Here is a 12,946-nt window from a genome sequence, read left to right as displayed (position 1 = left end):
AAAGAGACATGGGAAAATCCTTATTACTACCAGTATTAAATGAAGGAGAAAACACGCAAACCATCATAGTGATGAATGCGCAGGGTTTAGTTACGAGTAACTCAAAAAGAAAAATAGAGTACTTAGAAGAACTAACCCAAAATGAAAAGAAAATAGATATAATGAATATAAGTGAAACCTGGTATTCCAGAGACTGGGAATGATGATCAAATAAAAGGGTTCCAAACTTATAGATCAGATAGAAAAAATAGGAATCAAGGGGGAACCGCAATATATGGGAAAGACAAAAAACAAGGAAAAATATATGAGAAATATAGTAACTCAGAATGTGAACTAATAGCGGTAGAATTTGAATCTGAAAAATTGATGAACATAGTAATATATAGACCTCCTAATACTAAAGAGTTTGACTTAATAATTGAAAAATTGGATGATATATGTAGAAATCACAAGGACTGGACTATTCTCCTATCTGGTGACTTCAACTTTCCTTTCGTAGAATGGAAAGAACGAATAGGAGATTGTGGTTGTACTTATACATATAAAAAAGAGAGTAATAGTAGTGCAGAAGATAAGAGGCAATTTGAAAAGCTATTAGATATGCTACTAGAATACAACATTCAACAAATAAATCACCTGCCAACAAGAAAGGAAAATACTTTAGACCTAGTATTTGTGAACGAGATGAATTATGTTAAAGAAATAATAGTTTATAATGCGAGTATTTCAGACCATAATGTCATAGAATTAACAGTTCATTCCAAAGCAAGTGAAAATAGAGATAAGCAAGAAATGAAAAAGTGGGAAGGATATGGAAAATACAACTTCTACAGTAAAAATATAAAATGGTCAGAAATTAATGAAGAATTAAACAAAGATTGGGATAACATTTCGTAAGTGATGACATAAGGGTAAATACGGAGATATATAAAATATTGGAGAAAATAGTGGAAAAAATATATACCGAAGAAGAAAAGTAAACATCATTCATGCATACCAAGAGACAGAAGGATCTTGTTCCAGAAAATCAGAAAGTGGAAAAAAGGTCTTGCAAAAGAAAAAAATGCATGGAAAGTTATAGAACTAAAACGTAAGATAGAAAATGCAGAACAAAAGATTATACAATCAAAAGAAAATGAAAAACGGGACTTGGAAGAAAAAACCCTATTAAATATCAAGCAAAATCCCAAACTATTATACTCATATGCGAAGAAGATGAATAAAAGAAGAATAGAAATAGGCCCTCTGAGAATTGAAGGGAGATTAACGAATGAAAAAAGGAAATTTGCAACATACTGGCAGAACGATATAAGAGAGAATTCACCCCTAGAATAGATAATGAAGATAATGATATAGAAGTAAGGGAAGAAAATAGTGAATATTTAGCTGACATAGAAATTAATGAAGCTGATATTGTGCAGGCAATTAATGAAATTAAAAATGGAGCTGCTGCAGGGCCGGATGGAGTCCCTGCTATTTTGTTAAAGAAAGTAGTTCATTCTATCGCAAAGCCACTTGCAATATTATTAAGACAAAGTGTAGATACAGGCAAGATTTATGATGAGCACAAATTAGCATATATCACCCCTACTTTCAAAAGTGGATCAAGACTAGAGGCAAGTAATTATAGGCCTGTGAGTCTAACATCACATATTATGAAAGTGTATGAAAGGGTAATGAAGAAAAATATTATGAAAAATTTAATAAAAAATAATTTGTTTAATATAGGACAACACGGTTTCGTACCCGGAAAAAGTACACAAACCCAACTGTTAGTCCACCGTGAGAACATATTCAAAAATATGAAAAGCGGAAATGAAACAGATGTGGTTTATTTAGACTTTGCAAAAGCTTTTGACAAAGTAGACCATAATATATTAGCAAAGAAAATTAGAAAACACAATATCGTAGATAAAGTAGGAAGATGGTTAAAAGAATTTTTACACAACAGAAAACAGATAGTTATTGCAAACGATGAGAAATTGGATGAAACCAAGGTAATATCCGGTGTGCCACAAGGTACGGTGCTAGCTGCAATATTGTTTGTTATTATGATTGAAGACATAGACAGTAATGTTAAGGATTCGGTAGTGAGTAGTTTCGCTGATGACACAAGAATAAGTAGAGAAATTACTTGTGATGAAGATAGGAACGCTCTACAAAGAGACCTTAACAAAGTATATGATTGGGCAGAGGTAAATAGGATGGTATTTAACTCTGATAAATTTGAATCAATAAATTATGGAGACAGAGAAGGAAAGCTATATGCATATAGGGGACCTAATAATGAGACAATCACAAATAAGGAAGCAGTTAAAGACCTTGGTGTGATGATGAATAGGAACATGTTATGCAATGATCAAATAGCAATTCTGTTGGCAAAATGTAAAGCAAAAATGGGAATGTTGTTACGGCACTTCAAAACAAGAAAAGCTGAACACATGATTATGCTTTATAAAACATATGTTCGTAGTCCACTTGAATATTGCAATATGATATGGTACCCACACTATCAAAAGGATATTGCACAAATAGAGAGTGTACAAAGGTCCTTTACAGCTAGAATAGAAGAAGTTAAGGACCTAGACTACTGGGAAAGACTACAATCCTTAAAATTATATAGTCTAGAAAGGAGAAGAGAACGCTACATGATAATTCAGGCATGGAAACAGATAGAAGGAATAACAGAAAATATCATGGAACTAAAAATATCAGAAAGAGCAAGCAGAGGTAGATTAATAGTGCCCAAAACTATACCAGGAAAAATAAGGAAAGCACACAGGACATTAATCCACTACGCACCAGCATCGATAATGCAGCGTCTATTCAATGCGTTGCCAGCTCATCTGAGGAATATATCAGGAGTGAGCGTAGATGTGTTTAAGAATAAGCTCGACAAATATCTAAACTGCATCCCAGACCATCCAAGATTGGAAGATGCAAAATATACCGGAAGATGTACTAGCAACTCTCTGGTAGACATTAGAGGCGCCTCACACTGAGGGACCTGGGGCAACCCGAACGAACTGTAAGGTCTGTAAGGTAAGATAAGAGGAGGGAAAAAAATAAGCAGCTGAGGGGAAAAACAGGGGTGGAATTAACTCCCGTGGGATCTGATAGACTCATTTTTTCATACCGAAATAAGATTCGAAAGAACTGACAAATGAATTGTCTAGAGTTCGTGGCTGGGGACTACAGGCAAAGGGAGCCAACAACATTTCGACGAAATATGTCCAAAAGAAACTTATTACATAACCACTCAAAAGGAATAGGGAGTCTCGCCTTCATATATCATCAGAAATTAAATCTATCTAAAAAGAAAAAAGACTCGTGATTTAAAAAAAGATATCAAGCAGAAAAAAGGTGAATAAGATCTACTGATTATATTCATTTTCCTTGATATATAGTGTCAAAACGGAAGCAAAATGTAAAGGTGTTATTCCAAATTGAGACTGATAAATTCAGTTAAATGAAAAAGAGAATTAATTTAGAATCTAGTAATAAGTGAGCTTTATAACGAAGCTGGAATGTATTCATGCACTATACTGTTGACATATGAGAATGGTTTATTAACTGAACCGGGCGGAACTTGAATCAACAGTGAAGACATAAATACCACTGCAACATGTCTAAATTATGTCCCTTCAACGTCCTCACAAAACCAGGTCTTTTGATTAAAAAGGTGGTAAATTTACTTAATAGAACACTGAGCTCTCATAACGGTACAGCTAGCTTGAAATTCATTGCAAAACAGAACTATGATAAAGAGTAAGAGAAGACCAAAGTAATACGACATGAAATTGGAAACCATCAACAGAAGATAAGTAAATAAAGAAGAGTAGCTTGGCAAGTCAGCAAGAGAAGGGAAAGAGCTTGAAATAATTGGTTATCAGAAATCCACCAGATTGCAGGACGTACAGTTTTAATGAACAGCATCCAGCACAGAGAAATGAAATTACCCAGAATCACTACAATGGCTGACCAAATATAATCCTTTACTGAGATTACCTGGAGGAGTACAGTTAGATGAATGGCGTTTGGAAGTTTGTGAGTAAAATAAGATTTTAGAATAATGATAACTAGTAGGATACAAGTATCTACCTTTATCTGGAGTGGATGAAGCCGAAAATGTTCCGAAGAAGACTGGGTATTGCACAAATGAAGAGAGGATGATAAATTTCGTTAAGTGCAAAAGCTCGTCTGCCTGAGTTATGTGAGAAGCTAAGGTTGAATTAAGCAGCGTGCATATGCCATGTTAGTCTTTAATTAACCAGACTCTCTGCAAACTGTAGCAGTAGTATTAACCAGTAGTACAAGGGACACCGTAGTGAGTTTCCAGGGCACTGAAATAGCCGAGGAAAGCTATAACTGAGAAAGCAGGGCTAAAGGCATAAGTTTCATTTGGGAATAAACAATAGATACATTTGCATGAAAGAAATAAAGAATACTTCAACTCCAAAACATCTTGTGAGGGAATATAAACACAGAATGAAAGAAACCAGAAATAATAAGTACCTGATCAAGATTTCAATGAAACGGATGAATGGATTGATGTATGAGATTTAGGTCTAAGACCCGGGACTTGGACCCAAAGGGTCATTCAGCCCCTTCAATGAAACGGTTTGAACTACTCAGTCAAAATAAATAAAGACGCGAAATGAGAAAACTGGTTAGGTAGCATAAGGAGATAATTTCAGTTGGAATCTCAGATGTAACCGACATCTTAGAGAGTAGAATCAGATAAGATCAAATCCTAAGAATTCCTATTACCTCTGTAAACAGTTGGATTTGAGCAATCTTAAACATTGCAATAGTCTACGTTCTTATCCTGATCTTCTCAGACAGAAGAAGAACGAAGTTTACGTAGCTATGTTTATATTTTCGCCTCTGTTGACTGTATACCTAAAGTTCATAATTCAGAATAACTGCATGTTCTGTTTATCCTTTCTCATTTTCTCGCTCTGTGAGTTGTGTCTTCAATGAGCTTTCCAAGGTTAAGTAAATTGAGTGATTATGTTAACTCTTCCGTTCCTGGTTGAGTTATTTGCTCTCTCTCTCTCTCTCTCTCTCTCTCTCTCTCTCTCTCTCTCTCTCTCTCTCTCTCACCTTTCCCTTTTTTTGGCCCAGTAGTCATGTTCGCAATGTTGCAAGAAGTAGTAATACTAATGAACTACTGCTGTTTCTAGACAAAGTGGTTCACATGTAAAGTAATATAAAAATAGGATTTATGGGGAAAGAGAGGGAGGGGTTTCAGAATAATAAATATCGCCGGAAACAGCACCAAAACATTACAAAATATTTTTGTAAATTGATATTAACTCCATTTCCTATGCATTCGTGTCTACATATTTTTTTAATATTTTTTCTAGCAATCCACGTTACCCAAGCGATAAAAATTTTTATTCGTTGTCCCATTTTCCCTCGCAGCAAACTTTCAAAATGTATTTTCTCACTTATTTATCTCTCCCCTTCTTCTGCAATGAAAAGCATTCTCGAGATGTTTTCAGTCCACTTTTGACTAGAATAAACTTTCTCAGTAATTTCGCAGGGACCTGAGTATCTTAACTGTTTCACTTATTCTGTTATCCACTTTTTCCGTCTTTCTCTCGTCTCTCTCATGCGTGCTTGTTAAATTTCATTACTCGTACCTATGCATGATGTAAACTATCAAGCATGATGTCATCTCCTGACATTTACATTTGTTGCAGAATCATAAGATCCTGACATCTGACATTCAATTACTGTTCTCTCTTCCACAGGCTGAGTTTTAGGTTTCTGTAAAAGAAAACTATTGAGATGGCTTTGTCTATCCGTCCGCTCATTTTCCGTCCACCTTCAGACTTTAAAAGCTACTGATGAGACAAGAAGGCTACAACACACACACACTTACACACACACACACACACACACACACACACACACACACACACAATATATATATATATATATATATATATATATATATATATATATATATATATATATATATATAGTAGGAAGCCCGAATTTTAGTGGGCTTCCTACAACATATTAGAACACGGATACAGTGTTTAACTTTGCTATATATATATATATATATATATATATATATATATTAATATATACCATATATATATATAGATTAATATATATATATATATATATATATATATATATATATATTATATATATTATGTATATATATATACACACATATATATGATACACACAAATATATATATATATATATATATATATATATAATATGTCTATATATACACACACACACACATACATATATATATACACACTCAGGTACTGAAAATATAACGAACACTTTCATCACCTACTTTTCACTGTCAGATGTGCGAAAAGCATTCACCCTTCCGCTCAGCCCTCCTGGTAACCTCACAACAGATGTCAAAATGCTCATATTTGCACAGTACGGAGGTACGAAATCTTTCGCTACTGCTGCTGTTTATTTTATTTAAAAAAAAAGTGTACTCACTGGTGCATTCAAACATTAAAATGTCCCCATTTTTCAGTTTAATCATGAACGTGAAAGCGACTTTTTTAACTTGCCTTTTTTTTTTTTTTTTTTTTACATGAAACGGCTTTTACTTTTACATGTGCGAATTGGTGCCTCAGTGAGCTTGGGTAGGGGTCCCCTATGAAATTTAATATAACAAAGTTTTTAATTGGATTAACTGCTCCATCGGTTCTGGAGAGCGCTCGTCTGTTTTTGTTACAGGAATCCTTCGAATTAAATCTTTGAGTAACAGAGTAAACAAGCTTTTTTTTTTTAACTTTTGCGTACAGGAATACAAAAGAAAATCATCAATTCACTTAGCAATGAAATAAAGATGTTTTGGTTTGCAGTATTCCGTTGAATTTGCAGCCTGCTATGACTAGTCTGGCACTACAGAAAAGAATATTCAGTCTTGTTGACTGCAAATAATTTTTATTAACCAGATGATCACAAAAGTATACCCAGGTAAGACCTAGAACCCAAACACTTAAAGACATTACAGATGACTGAGCCAGTTTTTCTTATCAAACAAAACAAGGCGTGATCCGACCTCTAGCTTACTCGGGACGTGTGCAAGATTTTTCCCTTTCGCTTAAGTTGTAGACATTATATTCCTAACTTAACATAAATTAAAACGTGATCAAATCTACGACCAAATAGAGCCTTGTTTCACCAACGAAAGCTACAATAAATACGTTACATTTTATAAGAAAGAATTTTATGCACTGTCTAACAAGCACATAATTTTTTTCATTTTCATTCTAATAAATAAATCATAAATATACTATCCTAAAATTCCTGTATCTTTAACTCAACGCAAAACATCATTTTCAGACCTTTCAAGGCTCTTTCATAGACCTTTCCTAACCCCCCAACAAGAACAATAACAACAACAAAGTAGTGTGTAGGCTTACTCCCCAAGCAATCGAAAATGGACTTAATTTTGGAAGCCAATTAACGTTAGTTACTATAACTTAACATACAGAAAAAATGTTGAAGTTTTCTTTGCTCAAAGGACTGAAGATTATTTTTTCTTCTTTCTTGAACCCATGACCTTCACGAAAATAAATAAATAAATAAATAAATAAAGAACGAGAGAGGAAAAGACAGGAGCAGAAAGTGAAAGGCACTCCAGTGTCACTCCAGAATGGATCTTTGCGTCATCTCTGGAAACTGCATCGTTAAAAATAATGAATCATCGCACCTAACTACCTGCCGAGAGAGAGAGAGAGAGAGAGAGAGAGAGAGAGAGAGAGAGAGAGAGAGAGACCCAATATCTGTCAAAATATACATTCACGAAAGAAATGTTCACAAAAATCCTTCGATTTCGCAGGATCCCTGTCAGGCTAATAGCCAAGGGGCAGGATTTTTCTGATTTCTTTTTTTAATCTTTTTCAGGTCAGTGGTACGAGGCTTCCTTAAATCTATTTCAGATTTCATAACTATCCGTCTCTTTTCTTATTCATGTGTGACTCTTTTCGAACCTTTAACTGGAGTCAAAACGAACGATAGTTAAACCTTCATGTCGTTAATATGAGCCTCAAAACTTGTTGCAAATGTTTATGACAATGAGTCTCATTTTATATTTAATTTATCTATCTTATTGCTCAATGATATTTATTTTTTTGTAATTATCTGTACGTCTTTTCTTTGTTATTTACATGTAATATTTATCATTTAATTCTCAATTCCCTTCTCTGCAGTTTGCTTTTCCACCTTGGGGTGCTGCTTGGTTAATAATAATAATAATAATAATAATAATAATAATAATAATAATAATAATAATAATAATAATATATCTTTAATCTCCATTCCTAATGTCTGTAAGAAATAAGAAGGGGTCGTGTTACTGTTACATTACACCGTCATATTCCACAAATGAAAATGATAGAGATTTGTCCTTAAAAGAACAAAATTCTCCATCTGCCAATGTTATCTTGGGGAAGATAAGTCTAGTCATACGACATTTATGATATGTAGCCTTGTTTATGTAAATTATACGATGTGATCAAGGTTGCCCTAATTATTATTTTCGCTTCTAATTTTCCCTCGGGTCTAATACTAGTAGCTTGGCGTTCCAACTAAAACACATCATATTTAACAATGAAAATCATATCCAAAATTGCCATAGCTGGTTCACTTAAAGTAGATTCTTGGATGAGCCCTATGCTTACGAGACGTTTGTTTGGCAGCCGCTGATTGGCTGGTACCGGGAGCCCCAGCCAATCAGCGGCCGCCAAACAAACGTCTCGCAGGCATAGGGCTCACCAAAGAATCTACGTTGAGTGAACTGGCTATAGTAGTAACATTCCAATGATTATCATCATTTTCATAACCAGTAATTAAGGATATTTTGGAAATAAATTATAGAAACACGAATTAATAAACACATCCGTTCCAACACACTTTGAAGAGCAACTTAAGAGCATATCTATAACTACAGCAACTCTGTACAGCCCATGCAGGCTTCAATACTGGTCTCTGTAAAGGGGTATTCATAAAGGCACATTTGTCATTCATTTTGATCTAATTTATTTCAAGTCGTTCAAGAATAAAAGCGAATAAACAAAAAATCATTTTAGTAACGAGTCTTCCTTTTTCATGAATAAAATCTAAAAACGTTTTAAAAATGTGACATGTTGTCTGCAATGGTTACGTTTAGGATATTCCCTCTCATATTTGCATGGTAAATATTCATATATTTGCGTTTATTTGACCCGTGTTTATTCTGTTTATTTGAATTACTGATTACCTAGCTCTCCATAATTTTATCGATACATTTATTTATCTTTCATTCATCATATCACCGTATGTTTCATACATAGTTCTTCACCAAAAATTTTAATGAAATATATATAAATATATATATATATATATATATATATATATATATATATATATATATATATATATTTCATTTAGCTTGTAAGTATACCCACTGCTCCATAACAAGATTAAACAAGAACGAATTCTAAAACTCTCCACCTAAATTATTCATCTTTCAAAAACAACAAGGAGACTACGTTCAGAAATGAATAATTTCCGTCCATGTTTGTTTTTCATTTGTTCCCGGGCTTATCATGGAACTGTGTCTTTCCAATCTCAGTTCTGCCGTCGAAATTAACCTTAAGGGAATACGTGAATCAATAGCATTGCCCGAAACCTTATTTCATCAATCACACAAAACAGTGTGTACATACTTATTCTTCCCTTTGTTGGACATGCCCTCATTCTTTGACTATAAAGGCGCCTAGTTATGGCTCATTGTGTCGAGAATGAAAAGGCAAATGAGCTCCGTTACGAATGTATGTATCTTTTTGCTCTCCATTTCTCCTCCGTCATTATCGAAATTTTTTTTTCCTCTACGTAATGGAAACGTGTCCCGCTATAACATTTCATAATTCTATTTTCTTTTTTGTAATTGTAATTTTTTTTTTCACTACAAGGATCTTTTGAAAACTCGAACTAATTTATTATTAGTAGGTTAATATTCGTTGTCCAGACTTTATAATATTACTATTTCCGAAACAGAAAGCATTGTGAAATTTAATCGTATGAATGTTACATCAGATGAAAATATTGAAAGGGAATTTCTCCCGAATACAACTGTCACTTAAAGTACAATGGTACTGATAAAAGTTTCTTCTCATTCTCCGGTTAATCCCTAGTCGGGGTCGCTGTTTTAATGAGCTTCCTCAAATTGTTTGTATCTTGAGAGGCTCGTTTCAAAATTGTATCTAGACTCCAGCCCTAATCCCCTCCCCCCTCCCCCCACCATCCCTTGTTTGCTGAGATATTGACAAAATGAATGAAAATTGAAATTATGCAGAAAATTAGGGATCATTCATAAAATATCTAAATGAATTCCCCCCAATAATACTTTAATGAACGATCAATTGACAGGGCTGGAGAGTTTATACAAGTACGGTTCCTTTTCTCGTACAAATTTAGGAGCTGTCAGATTTTAAAAAAGTCCTCCCTAGATGAGCCTAGAGCACTCAAAACCTCTGCCTAAGTGAACTTAACGTACTCTAAAGTGAACCTAAAGTGAACTTAACGTACTCTAAAGTGAACCTAAAGTGAACTTAACGCATTCAGAGGTTCACAGTAGATGCACCTCTTGTACCGGAAAAAATGCTCCATCGGTAACCGTCAAACCCTCAAAAGTCATCCACAAGCAACCCAAAGGATAAAAAAATTATTCTATAGGTGAAGTCAGAACACTCAAAAGCATTCCATAGGAAAACCTACTGCCTTCAAACGTATTCCATAGGTGGCCTTAGCGCACTCAAATGTATCCCATAGGTAAACCTAGTGCTATCAAAATGATTCCACAGGTGACTTTACCGCACTCAGAAGCATTCCGTAGGTGGATCTATCCTACTCAAAAGCTGCTATGCATTACACTGTCTAAACGTTTTCAAAAGATCAATAAATATAATTTCATTAACTTTCGTCGTAAATTCTAAAGACAACGCCGTTTATCACTGGTTTCACCACACTCCCTGTTCATAAAAGGTAAAGAAATTTTTCATGAAAAGCAAAGTGGTGAAAAATTGAGATGATTAAGGAAGGAGAAGAAGAAGAGGCGAAAGAGCGAACGGAAAAAAAATTACATTTCTTTTCCACCCAACAAAGAAAACCTGATAGGAAGATTGACTCGACCTTTCCATCAGCTCTCGGGCGTGTTTTCTTTATTTTTTTTTTTTTTTTTTTTTTTAATAACCGATTACAAACCCTTAGCAACAGGGAGTGAATTTGTTTTTTGTTTTTATGAGCTGTAAAAGAAGCCGTGAATCATAAATAATGAGATAAAGAAGATAATTGATGTTAAATTTATTGTATCTTAATGCTGAAGCGAACTATTATTCTACTACACAGCTTAAAGTTATAAATGCCCATTGTGTATAAGCTATTAAGGACAATATTTATGTATATATATATTATATATATATATATATATATATATATATATATATATATATATATATATACACACACACACACACACATATATATTATATATATATATATATATATATATATATAATATATATATGTATATATATATACATATATTATATATATATATATATATATATATATATATATATAGTATATATGTATATATAATACATATATACAGATATATATAATATATATATATATATATATATATCGATATATACTATATATATATATATATACATATATATATTTTACTATATATATATATATATAAGATATATATATTATATATATCTATATATAGTATATAATATAAAACTTTAAATATGAATATGTATATATAGACATAATATACATATTATATTATATATATATATATATTCTATATATATATATATATATATATATTATCACTCCACCGAGATTTATATACAAGTATTAAGCTACAAATGGCGTTTAATATCTAATTCGCTCTACTCGGAAATAAAATATGTATATATAAGTTTACCGAAGGGGAATTATAGTTGATAAGAAGTTCGTCGTCTCAGGGGCTTGAGCCGCCTTGCATACATACATACTATATATATATATATATATATATATATATATATATATATATATATATATATATATACATATATATATATACATACATATATATATATATATATATATATATATATATATGTATGTATATCTATACATATATATGATATATATGTGCGGGGGTGGATGTGAGTGTGCATTTCTGTATATGGTATTTATTAGCCATAATGCCCTTTTAATTTCCAAAATGAAGACAAATTAAGATAGATAATTACCTGGCCACGAAGAAAGATCTATAAATCTATTCCCGTTTATACGTATGTATGAATAGAAGTATATATTTAGTTCAGGGGCTTGAAACCCACATGTGACCCCGTTGGGAGTTCCCAGTGTGGGTCTGTTTCCTGAAAATGACATTCTGCTTCTAGTTAGGAAGTGAGCCATACACCTGGTAGTAGATCGACCATAATGAACCGACGTCACTGTGGTCAGTAACCTCATTCCAAAATAAGATCATTTTTTACAAGCGGTTCTTCTCATTCGATAACTAACTGTACGTTAGAACATCAACTAAAATTTGAGTTCATGGTTATGATACTTCATTTTTCGAGTAGCAGAATGGTAAGAAATGTCTATGCATTGTTTAAATCTCTCTCTCTCTCTCTCTCTCTCTCTCTCTCTCTCTCTCTCTCTCTCTCAGCTAGACAAATGGCGTAAACCCTACAATATAATGTATGCTTATGTTAAATAATTTTTTCCAAAATAGATTGTAGCTCACAGAGCAGAATTCTTTACTTCCCGCTAAAAGGGACGGGCTCTTTTTTTTCTTTCTTTCTTTTTACTCCCCAGAAAAGAGCACCATAAATTTGAACATTATTCCTGCATTAATGTTCCAAATAAGAAAAGAAGCGAAGGCGGAAACTG

This window comes from Macrobrachium nipponense, chromosome 31, assembly GCF_015104395.2.
Source record: "Macrobrachium nipponense isolate FS-2020 chromosome 31, ASM1510439v2, whole genome shotgun sequence".
NCBI lineage: Eukaryota > Metazoa > Arthropoda > Malacostraca > Decapoda > Palaemonidae > Macrobrachium > Macrobrachium nipponense.
The sequence above is the reverse complement of the archived record's forward strand: the minus strand, read 5'-3'. Positions refer to the sequence as shown.